Genomic DNA, 11656 nt, shown 5'->3' with positions numbered 1-11656 from the left:
CAATATGCAAAAAAGGTAACAACAATGTAGTTATTACACTCAAATTCCATTCAAACCTAAATAGCAGACAAAAACCTATGTACAATTCATTTTTCCACAGTTTCACATGTAGAATATCATACGTTTGGAAAGCCATGTCATTTCTTCTTGTCACAGAAACGGCAAAAACAAACATCCCCCAGACCAATGTCAACCTTAATTGCTTTTACCGCAGGATCCGTCTCAGAGCACATTTTGCTGATGGTTCCTCTTCACAGGCGGCTGATAACAATCCAGTTATTGATGTCATTAACGACATTAATCCCAAACAGAGCTGTTGGACTCCCCCCTCTGGCCATTTTCCACCCGTCGATTATTTCATTAACCAATGCACCAATCAAGCTCCCAAGGCACTCTCTATACCCAGTAAACACAGGTCTAACCTCACCCAAGGAGAAAATCAGGCGCACCAGTCTCTCCGCAACAGAGATGATATCATCATCAAACCAGCAGACAAAGGAGGCGCTGTTGTGGTGTGGCGTAAGGATCTATACATTTTTCAAGCCTCTAGGCAACTAACTGACACTTCTGCCTACCTCCATCTCCAACAGGACCCTACCACTGACTACCAAAAGGAAGTGGTAACCACCATTTCACTTCTTATCAGCAGTAATGAGCTCCCCCAGGAGGCGAACCGGTTCATCATTGAACATCCGCAGGTATCTCAATTTTACCTCCTCCCCAAAATCCACAAACCGGACACTCCTGGATGCCCCATCGTATCAGCATGTAACTGTCCGACTACTTACATCTCAGCCTTTCTCGACAGCCTCATGAGACCGCTGGTTGAAGGTCTTCCCTCATACATCAAAGACACCAACCACGCGCTCCAACTTTTTAATGATTTCCAATTTCAGGGCACCGAATGCGAAATTTTTACCATGGACATAACATCTCTTTACACCGTCATTCCCCATAATGATGGCCTTACAGCCCTCAAGCACACGCTGGACAAACGCACAGTGCTTGATCCACCCACCCACACCCTGGTACGCCTTGCAGAATTGGTCCTCACACTGAACGCATTCTCTTTAAATAACCTTTTTTACCAACAGGTGAGTGGAGTTGCCATGGGCACCAGAACGGGACCTAGCTATGCCAATATTTTTGTCAGCTGGGTAGAAGAATGCTTCTTTGCTTCCTACACTGTCCCTGACCTCTACAAGCGATATATTGAAATCTGCGTCGGTGCTGCCACATGCTCCAATGACCAGCTTGAGTGCTTCCTGCACCATTTCACCAACTTCCACCCGTCCCTCAAATATATGGTTAACATATCTTCCACTACTCTTCTGTTTCTAGACATCAACTTCTCCATCAACTACCCCCGACTCTCCACTTCAGATTATTACAAACCCACAGATTCACACAGCTATCTCCTATATAGCTGATTTCACCCCAGACACACTAAAAACTCTCTCCCTTTTTCACAGTTCTTTCGGCTATGACAACTATGCAGTGACGACATCGACTTCGAGAACCAAGCCCTCAAAATGTACTCCTTTTTCATCAACAGAGGATACCCCAGCAGTGTTATTGACAGGGCCCTTGCCCGAGCCAAAAACACCCCTCGGGCCATCAACCCAATCAGGAACTCCCACTGTAACAACTGCATTCCTTTGGTGCTTCCCTACCACCCCAACACACTTCCTATCCCCAGGACTATTAACGGCAACTTTTCCATCCTACAGGATGATCCCTCCATTGGGGCCCTTTTTTCTGACCGCCCCATTATCTCATGTTGCCGATCACCTAATCTGTGCAACCTCCTTGTCCACAGCTCCCTTGACCGCCCTCGGCAACCATCCACACCAGGCACCATCCCTTGCAACAGAGCTCGCTGTATCACCTGCACGTACACATCTAACACCACACTCATTCAAGGCCCCTTAGGACAATTCCAGATCACCCAGATGGCATCTTGTACCTCCAGCAACTTTATGTACTGTATCTCAGTAAATGCCCAGCCATTTACATTGGAGAAACAGGAAGGAGACTTGGAGACCGCTTCAGAGAACGTCAGGGCTGTGAAGATTAAAGATCTCTCCAAGCCAATTGTTTCTCATTTCAACTCACGGCCACTCTAATCTCTCCGTCTGTGTTCTCAAAGACGGTTTTCCGAACTCATACATCAGAAAGACTATTGAAACCAAACTTATCCTGCAGCTAGGATCACACCTTCCTCCTTCTCGTAACGACAGACTACTCTTCTTCTAAATTTTCCCCATTCATTGGAAGTTTCATTTCACACCTCTCTACACCTATTCTGACTTCACACACTTCTTGATTGGCCTCTCTTTCTGTCCCCTGCTCCCGCCTCTCACTCCTCCTCTCTCCCAGCCTTTGTTCTCCCGCTATATTACCTTTGCCTACTGCCTTGCCTCTCTCACACCTGAAGAAGGCTCCATGGCCGAAACATTGTGTTCTCTTTCTTCTATTTGTCAGCATGGAATAAACCTATTATTAGTTTAGTCTATGCAATGTGTTGGCTGTGTTGTGATGTTTTGATCATTTACTTTAATTCTAAATTTCTGTCCAGTGCACGAAAGTACCGCCAAATAATGTCCACCTCTGCTTATAGACTTTCCTTCATGGCATATTGTTGATTTAATAGTACATTGCACTTTACCAATTCCAATTCCAATTGCAATTTGCAGCTGGTGGAAATCCGGGTGCGCATCACACCTGTGGAACGTGCTCTGGGAATCTGAATCACAATAGTTTCTGGACAAGAGCTAAATCATTGCTTCCAGAGCACTGTTTGCTTACACTTTGAGCAATTCTGTGTGACTGTGTTCTCTATCAAAGACTTGTGTATGAGGGTCAATAAACCCATGAGAAATTCACCTATCTGTGCAACCAAAAAAGGACTGACTTCACATATTTCGGTATGCAAGAAACTACAGTTCTAGCAAAAGTCTACATGGGAAGTCATAAAGGTACTGTTTACTTGGCCTCAAACAAGCCAGGACATAAGGGGAATTATTAAATTGACTGGGTCATTTTCTCTCTTGAAATCTACTGAAGATATTGCTTTGCATATCTCATCTAACATTGGCTCTACCTGGGACTATGAAAAGTAGCTGCTAGGATTGTTGATGGCAGTTTAGACCAAATTTAGTAAACAGCCAGGCATATTCCAAAAACTTTAGAATAGAATACCAGATTTATTTTGGTCTGTATTGCATTCATATTAGTGATACACTACAAGACAGAATTAAACCAGCACTTGTTTAGGGCATTCTCAAATCTACATATTTTACTGACACAAATCAAGATTGCCAATTTGACCTGTTTTTGAGAATTTAATGATAATTGGCTTGTTGTGATCATTTGAATGACCATCAATTTCGCATTCATCATTTAGACTATAAAGTTTCTGATTGTCCAGATAGGGTGGAATGAATGCTTGAGATTGGAATTTTTTTTATCTGCTCCATTCCTCCTCTTCCACAAGGGCAGGAGACTTACTTATTCTAGTCTTATCTTATCACAAAATTCCCCTTAATGTGCTTTGTAAAGAGTTCCTATCCTCTCCACACATTCATCGATTCTGAATTTTTCATTATTAAGAAAGTGTTGTTGAGAATGTTTTTAATTTACCTCAGAAATTGATGTAGTCCATCCATTTTTTGGTATTGCTGAAATCTGCACATTAGTATGCCTGTCCATATTGGGATTGACAGGAAATTATTTTTGTCCAAAAAAAGTTTTGAACCAAAATATGCATTGGGCCCTTTTTTCTCCTGTCTGTTTATATCTGCCATTGCTTTAATGTACATTTTTTGAAAATGGTCAATGGAGAATTCACATTCTCTAAGCAACCAAAATCAACATCTGAGTCCTCAGGACCTGTAACAGTGGGGACACTGCTAGTGTTCAGTTGTGACACTCGACTTTTGAGATTGGAAATAGACTGTGACAAGAATGTTATTGTATCTACTACCCATGATAATGCAGATGTCATAAATATGAGCAGACAGGTCTTCTAACCCCGTGGAATTAACAACGACACTGAAGATATACAATGCTGACATTGTATCTTTGACACTATCCACTATACTGCTTTTTACAGAGTTCACTAGCTTGCCTCGTAATATGACTTTAACCAGTCCTAACTAAAGTACACCTTAATTCATGGTCTTGTGCAGTCTCACTGATAGTTTTCCAACACCTTTTGAGATAGCTTTCCATAGTGTCCCCATTGAAAATATTTAGTCATGCTCCGAGCAACACTATGGAGCGATCACTTTTAATTTGAAAAAGTAGTGTTTTATGCCTCTTTTCTTGGTCTCTAATGGCTGTGAAAAGTTGCTCGGCGGCACTTTGAGTGCTATGGGCACAACCGTATATGGTGGGACAGGACTGCATACAATCGCTTCTTAATACAATGTTTTTTGCTTGGCCAAATCCAATTTAACAACTCCCTGTGTTGCATCCCGAAAAGCTGGGCTGCTGCTTGTCAAGTCATGCCACTATCAAACACCTGATTCAATGAAACATACCTCCTTTAATAGTTCAGCTGGTATAATTTGAATAAATCCTTTCACGTACTTGCTAGTTTTATCTCCACTTTCAGGTGCCTGTTTCAAAATTCGAACTGCAGCTAGTTTTGCCACTATCAAGTAGCTTACTGGCTCGATGTTCAGATTTAATTTTTCTTAGAGTGGATGTGCTGCACCCAACCCCAGTTCCATTGAAAGCAGCTAAAGATGTTATATCCACCTTTACAAGCAGCTCATTACATAAATTATACACATTTATCATTTCCTCTCCCAATTTCTGTCTTTTATGTTTTCTAAGTGGTCTTGCTTTTAAAATCTCACAAGGATGCTCTGTCAGCCCTCTGTAAACTACCTGAAACATTAGATTTTGCAGGGTTTCAGAGGTGATAACAAAATTCATTACAGGACTTATGACCACAGTATCCATCTATTTTCAGATACAGGGGGTTCCTAGAACATCTTCTAATACAGTTGTTAAAACTGCGGGACTTAAACATTATGACACAATATTGGTTCATCTCATTATTCATTGCTGCAAACACACGTTCCTATGTATACTTCCTGAAGTACAGTACCTTTCCTTGAGATGCTGCTCTAAGGCAGCAAAGGCAGTTCCTGAGAAAGGGAAAAGTGTGATTTTGTTTGTAGTATTGTGCTTCTGAAAAACTTCACTTCAGCTTTTTCAGATAAAATACTCTGCAAATTTCCCTGGTTATTATAGCTGGTGCTCACCACTGTGCTTGCAATCTAGCATCAGGTCCTCAGTATCTATCTTGTGTGTTTTAATTTCAGGGGTGTTCTCATAACAGCTACCATCTAGATTCATACCATCAACACCACTTCTGCAGGCATCCATACTGTGCATTTCACTTTCAGAGGGAATGACATGAGGAAACATTTCCTTGGGTGACAGATGCACTACATGCAATATTACTTTCCACTTCTGTGTCACCGTTAAGCTCGATCTCCCTATCGTGGGAAACCGTCCTTTTATTGTCTGTCTTACCACAAAAAAAAACAAAAATGAGATACTCCAGTGCTGTTTGAGCACCAATACTGACATGTGATACATCGATTTTACTTTTTTTTTATTACACCTGACTTATTATGTATTACAGTGCTGATTGCTTCACATTTGTTCATGAAACCAAACCCAGCTTTTAATGCCGTGACTTTAACATTATATTTTTCTGAGCAAAACAGAAACCATACAGATTCAATATCTATGTCATTCTATGTAATACCCACACAACCAAAGTTAAACCACTCATTGCAAGCATCATTCTCCACCTTTGTTTTTTTTGTCTTTTGGGTAATTTACAGATGCATTACAGTTTCTGCCTTTTTGGAACATTGCCAGTCATCCACTCTGTGCCTAAGAGGCTTTTTTTTATTGTATGGTTATTACGTGTCACAGCTATGGTTTTGGTCGCAATACTATGATCTTCAGTGTCAGCATTACTTTGGTTGGGATCACGGTTGTTGTTTACACTTGTCCCTGTCCATCAGTGCATGGTCCCAGGCTAGGAACAGGAAGTGTTCCTTTAAACCCCAGCAACATTGGCAAAGACACTTATCTGTGTAATAAAACCATGCTGTGTATAAAACCACTGTGAATTTCTATTTGCTGGGGGTCTGAGGAATAGATTTGAGGTACAGTTGGAGAAGCACACATTTTTGTTTGTTCGGGACGGGAGTGAGACCACTCTCTGTCCATCATTGCATGGTCCCTGGCTGGGAACAAGTAGTGGTCCTATAAACCCCAGCAACATTTGCAAAGACACTTATCTGGCAAAACCATGGTTAAATAGTATTTGCTGAGAGTCTGTAGAATAGATCTGAGCTACTTTTGGAGAGGCACAAATTTTTGTTTGGTTGGGACAACCAAAGAGAGAGACTCTCTCTGGGAGTGAGAACGTTCCCTGTCCATCACTGCACAGACCCACTCGGGGAATAGGAGGTGCTCTATATACCCCAGCAGCTTTGACAGAGAAAATTATCTGATAAAACCAAGGTGATTTTCTATTACCTGAGGCTATACTCCTCATACGTTACTGTGGTAGCTGAAAGACTTTTATTTTGATTGAAATTCAGCAATTTACATACACTTCCAAATCATTTGCATCACTTAATGTAACTAGCTTCACGATACTGAGGTCAAGTACAGTGTCTCTCTCCCATACCACTTTCGGGTCAAACTCCACTTCCTTAGTGACTGTTGCTATGCACCTTAAGGAGGTACATAGGAAGAAGTGAATAAGATGAAGGACAAGTTCCAGGATATTGAAATTATCTTAGGGGGTGATTTTGATGGGTCTTGGGTCTTTGATGTCATGATGGATAGATTCCCTGTACCTGCTAGATCTCCCCCTCCTGATATGGAGTTGCACAGGTTATGTCAAGGCTTAAGAATTGTTGATATATGGAGATGTAAACATCCAGGACTAAAGGAGTTCACATGGTGTAATAAGGACAGATCTAAACAGTCAAGAATTGATTTTTGGTTAAGTTCAAACTCATTAGAAGGACAGAATAACAAGGTTTCTATTGAACCATCAGTACTAACTGATCATAAAGCAATTTATCTTTCTGTTAATTTGAGTAAAAATGAGGATTTTAAAATCTCTAAAACTTATTGGAAACTTAATAATAGGATTTTGGAAAATGACCACTTTAAAATGGAAATTAAGAAATTATACAAACATATTCAAGTTCAATATTGAGTTCAATTAACAAATTCATATAGCCAAAACTGGGAATTTATGAAGTATAAGATAAGATTAGTTGCTATAAAAAAGTAAAGATGTTGCAAGATCTAATAAATTAGAGGAAGAAGAAGTTATTAAGGCAATTTGTGATATTACTGATGACAGCAATACTGATCAAACAGCTGCATGTAAATTAGTTGGTCTGCAAGTTGAACTGGATAAACTATAAAAAGAAAAAGCAAAAGAAGCTTTTGTTAGATCCAGAAGACGATGGTTGGAGGAAGGTGAAAAAAACTCAAAATACTTTTATAATTTGGAAAAAAAGAAAGGAGATTATAAATCTCTTTGTAAACTTAACATATTTTTGAGACTCTCAACTTTTTTGGCATTGCTGAATATTTTCAAAAGATAATTAGAACTTTGTACAATCAAGGTAACTGTCACGAAACAGTTCTTTCTGGACCCTATGCGGACGACACAATCCAGAATTGTGAGGAAACACTGGGAAAAAAGTCATGCAGGAAACAGGAATGGAGACAGGGTGTGTCCTTGGTGTGCTGGTTAATGGGGAAGGTGCGGCTGATGCAAACAATCCAAAGAATAAATCCGTAGGCGAATCCAGGAAACAGGCAAAAGTCCATCAGAAAACACAGGATTAACAACAAGAACTGGGACAGAACAGGCAAGGGGAACGGGAACAGGCTTAGAAACTTAATAGAGCCAGGTGCAACCAGGTCCCAGGCTCACATGATATGAAAACCAGATGCAGAGCCTCAATTGAAGTTAGCGCCTGGCTTTTAAAGTTAGACTGAAACGGGGTAGGAACAAGGAACAGGTCGGGGGAATGAGGCAAACGAGGAAGGGCTGGAGCACCCTTAAGAGGAGGGGTTTGCAATCGTGACAGTAACAGCTCTGTTAAATTGGCTTATGGAACCTCTCACAGATTTAGATTTGGTAGGGGAATTTGACAAAGATGCCCCATAAGCCCATTCCTATTCCTGCTGGTAACACAAGTTATGGCTATTCATATAAAAAAAAGATGTGGTTCAGGGTATTCAATACATGATAGGGTGATTAAGTGTTCCCAATTAGCTGAAGACACAATGCTGTTTTTAAGAAAGCATGCAGAGATTGAGAAGGCAATTAAGTGTATACAGGTTTTTTCCTCTGTATCTGGTCTTTCTTTAAATTTACCAAAATGTAAACTGATGGCTCTTGGGGAAATGTGATGTTTTATCCATATGTAATATTCCTGTAAAAGATGTAGTTAAATATCTTGGTATTAAGATATCCAAAAATCCCCAAATTAGAAATGATCTAAACTTTTCTCCTATTATGCATTCATTTGAGAAAAAAAACTTGACTTATGATTGTTAAGAGACCTTTCTTTAAATGGTCAAATACTTTTGTCTTAATCTGAGGGCTTATCTAGATTAGTTTATGCTTCACTGGTTCTGGATGTACCACCTTCAGTTATTAGGAAAATTGACTCTAAACTTTTCAAATTTATCTGGAGAAATAAACCCCATTGTATTAAAAAAGAGATTATTTGTCATTCAAAAGCAGAAGGGGGCTTAAATGCTTTAGATTTTAGGACATCTAATGCTATTTTTAAGATTAAGTGGATACAAAACTATTTAAAAATAAGCAAAGTATATGGCATTATAATTCCCAATTTGATATTTGAAGTATAGAGTTTTTACTTTAGTGTAACTTTGACATTGGAAAAATCCACCTGAAATGTGCTAGTTTTCATAAACAAGTACTTCTAACATGGTCATAGTCCCCTCATAGATTTACCATTTGGAACAACAGAAAAAGTTAGAAATAAAACCTTGTTTTTTAAAAATTGTGTCAAGAATGGTATAATTTGGATTAAACAATTAATCAATGCTAATGGTGAAATATATAGTTACATTGATTTTGTTAATAGATACAATATCTGTATTACTTTTGATTAGTATTTCAATGTACTGTAACTAATGCGATTTCTGGGGAAATATTAAATCTTTTAAGGAATTGCAATAGTAGCCCTTTATAAATGTTGGAAGAAATTACAACTCACATTAGACTACAAGGAAAGGACATTTTGAGTGGTGGCTGTTGAAAAATAATTATTTACTTGCTGTTACAATATATTCAAATTCCTCATTCGGAAAATGTGTTGATTGGAAAAAAAAATGATGATGCCCAATAAATATTGTATAACTAATAAGCTTAAGGAGGTTTCATATAAAATAATTTATCGAATTTACCCAGTAAAGACTCTTGCTATCCAATGTATCTGAATCTGAAGCGGTCTCCGAGTCTCCTTCCCGTTTCTAACTCGCTTCATAGAACGTTAGGCCTGTGAAGATTAAAGATCTCTCCAAGCCCATTGTTTCTCATTTCACCTCTGACAGACTACTTTTCTTCTAAATTCTCTCTATTCATTGTAGGTTTCATTTCACACCTCTCTTCACCTATCTTGACTTCACACCTGGCCTCTCTTTCTGTCCCCTGCTTCTGGCCCTCGCTCCTCCTCTCTCCCAGCTTTTGTTCTCCTACTGCATTACCTTTGCTTACTGCCCTGTCTTTCTCACACCTGAAGAAGGCTCCACAGCCGAACCATTGTGTTTTCTTTCTTCTCTTTTCAGCATGGAATAAACCTATTACTTGTTCCTTTGCAGCCTACGCATGCTGACGCAGCTAACCACCTGAACTGCATAAGGCAATTGATAATGACTATAAAAATGTACTTACTAATATACAAAACAAGGCTTCACAGATTAGGGAAGGGTTTGGTTACTGTAAATCCTCTTTATTCTCAGATAGATCTTTTTCTGCAGACGTTCTGTTTCAACCTGCAGAAAAACTTCCTTGCTGCTGGTGAAGAGACTGAGAAGCTGCAGTAGTCAGCTGTGCTCTGTCTTTAGGTTTTGATTTTTATTACCCTTGTCTTCAAATAAGAACCTCAGTAACACTCATGACATCTGGACAGGAAGGCCAACTGTTGACTTTTCAAAACAGTCCAAAAGATAACACTCCTGTCATGAGAGTTAAGACTCAAGTCCTTGGACAGATGTGTTTGCATTTTTCTTATCTTATTGCTCCCCACTGTCTCATTCAGATTGATCAGCAGCAGCTGTTTCTGTTGCAATTTCTATCTCAAGAAAAAAGGATCTTATCAGATCCAGTGCACAACTTCCAATATTATTGTTTCCCAAAGTATGACTATTCAGAAATAAGTGATGATCTGTGCCAGACTAAGAAAAACAAAGGAGGCACTCAAGAGCTCTGACCTTCCTATTTCGAAGGTAGTCTGACATCTGTACAGAAAAACTAAAATACATCAGGATGGACAAAACATCACCTGAAAGATTGTGTGTGTGGGGTCGGGTGTTATCACTTCTGGCTACTGGACCAGAAACAGAACTGGACAATGGCGATGGGCCACATGGCCTCTTTTCATGCTGCATTTTGGCAAAATATGTGAAGGTTACCAGATAGCCTATAAGTATCCTACAGTCTCAGTTCTAAATCTTCTTATTTTAGTAACTGTCTTGTCTGCATGAGGCTTCTGAACAACAGGTCTGTGCACAATCCCAGTGTCTCTGAGGAAAACGAACAGAAGTGAACTGTCCGCTGTTGCTTTTGATGTGAGGAAAGCTTTCTGCTGAGGAAGAAATGTGGTAATTGTTATTTATAGCTATTCTTAAACTTAAAGACGGTTAATTAGTTCCACTAAAACTTGATCTCAGTTTCCATATAGCAGATATTTGTATAACATTTTTGTAAGATGTAATGCATCTAAGATGTGCTTCATCCGATGTGACAAATTGCCACAGACAGTATTTAGCAGAAAAAAGAGTTGAAGCAACATCAGCTAATATATGGAACTCAGTCTCACTGGCTACAGCTGGCACATGGACTTTACTTCCTCGCCCATTAAATAAATGAAGGAGAAGACACTCACCTCTATGTAACACACTGCTGCTATAATCTGCTTTCTGATGGTGTCCAGGTGCTTCCTTATCTGTGAGAGGAGCACCAAGCAATGTGTTAGAGTTTGGATTTGGCATTTTATATTTCCCTGCAATACCCTAGAATCTGGATGGCCCACAACTGGACATCAGAGAGGGCAAGGGAAAAAAACCCTAAATTTGGCATTTCCAGTTGTGAATCAGCTTTGGTTTACAGATGTCCTTAATGTGAAAGGTATGACCAAAGTGGGACAGAGGATGGGAATAAGTAAAATACTGTTTATTTCTGAAAAGATTAAAGAGTTTCTATAATACAGGTTACCACAGGTGCAGGTCCTATTTTTAGCATGTTGTTCAGAATTTAATCAGACAAGCCTTCTCCCCTGTTGCTCTGTTTGGGGTTAATTTTTTTAAAGAAAACTTAGGATTGAGACCATATCAC

At 39.5% G+C, this 11656-nt stretch overlaps 1 pseudogene; it reads left to right on the top strand.

The window, feature by feature from the left end:
* Positions 1–920: 920 nt before the first annotated feature.
* On the top strand, positions 921–2256 carry LOC148824511 (uncharacterized; annotated as a pseudogene).
* Positions 2257–11656: the final 9400 nt, after the last annotated feature.

This window comes from Atractosteus spatula, chromosome 10, assembly GCF_055471065.1.
Source record: "Atractosteus spatula isolate fAtrSpa1 chromosome 10, fAtrSpa1.hap1, whole genome shotgun sequence".
NCBI classification, from domain to species: domain Eukaryota; kingdom Metazoa; phylum Chordata; class Actinopteri; order Semionotiformes; family Lepisosteidae; genus Atractosteus; species Atractosteus spatula.
Note: the sequence above shows the minus strand (reverse complement) of the source record. Positions and strands in the feature narration are given on the sequence as shown.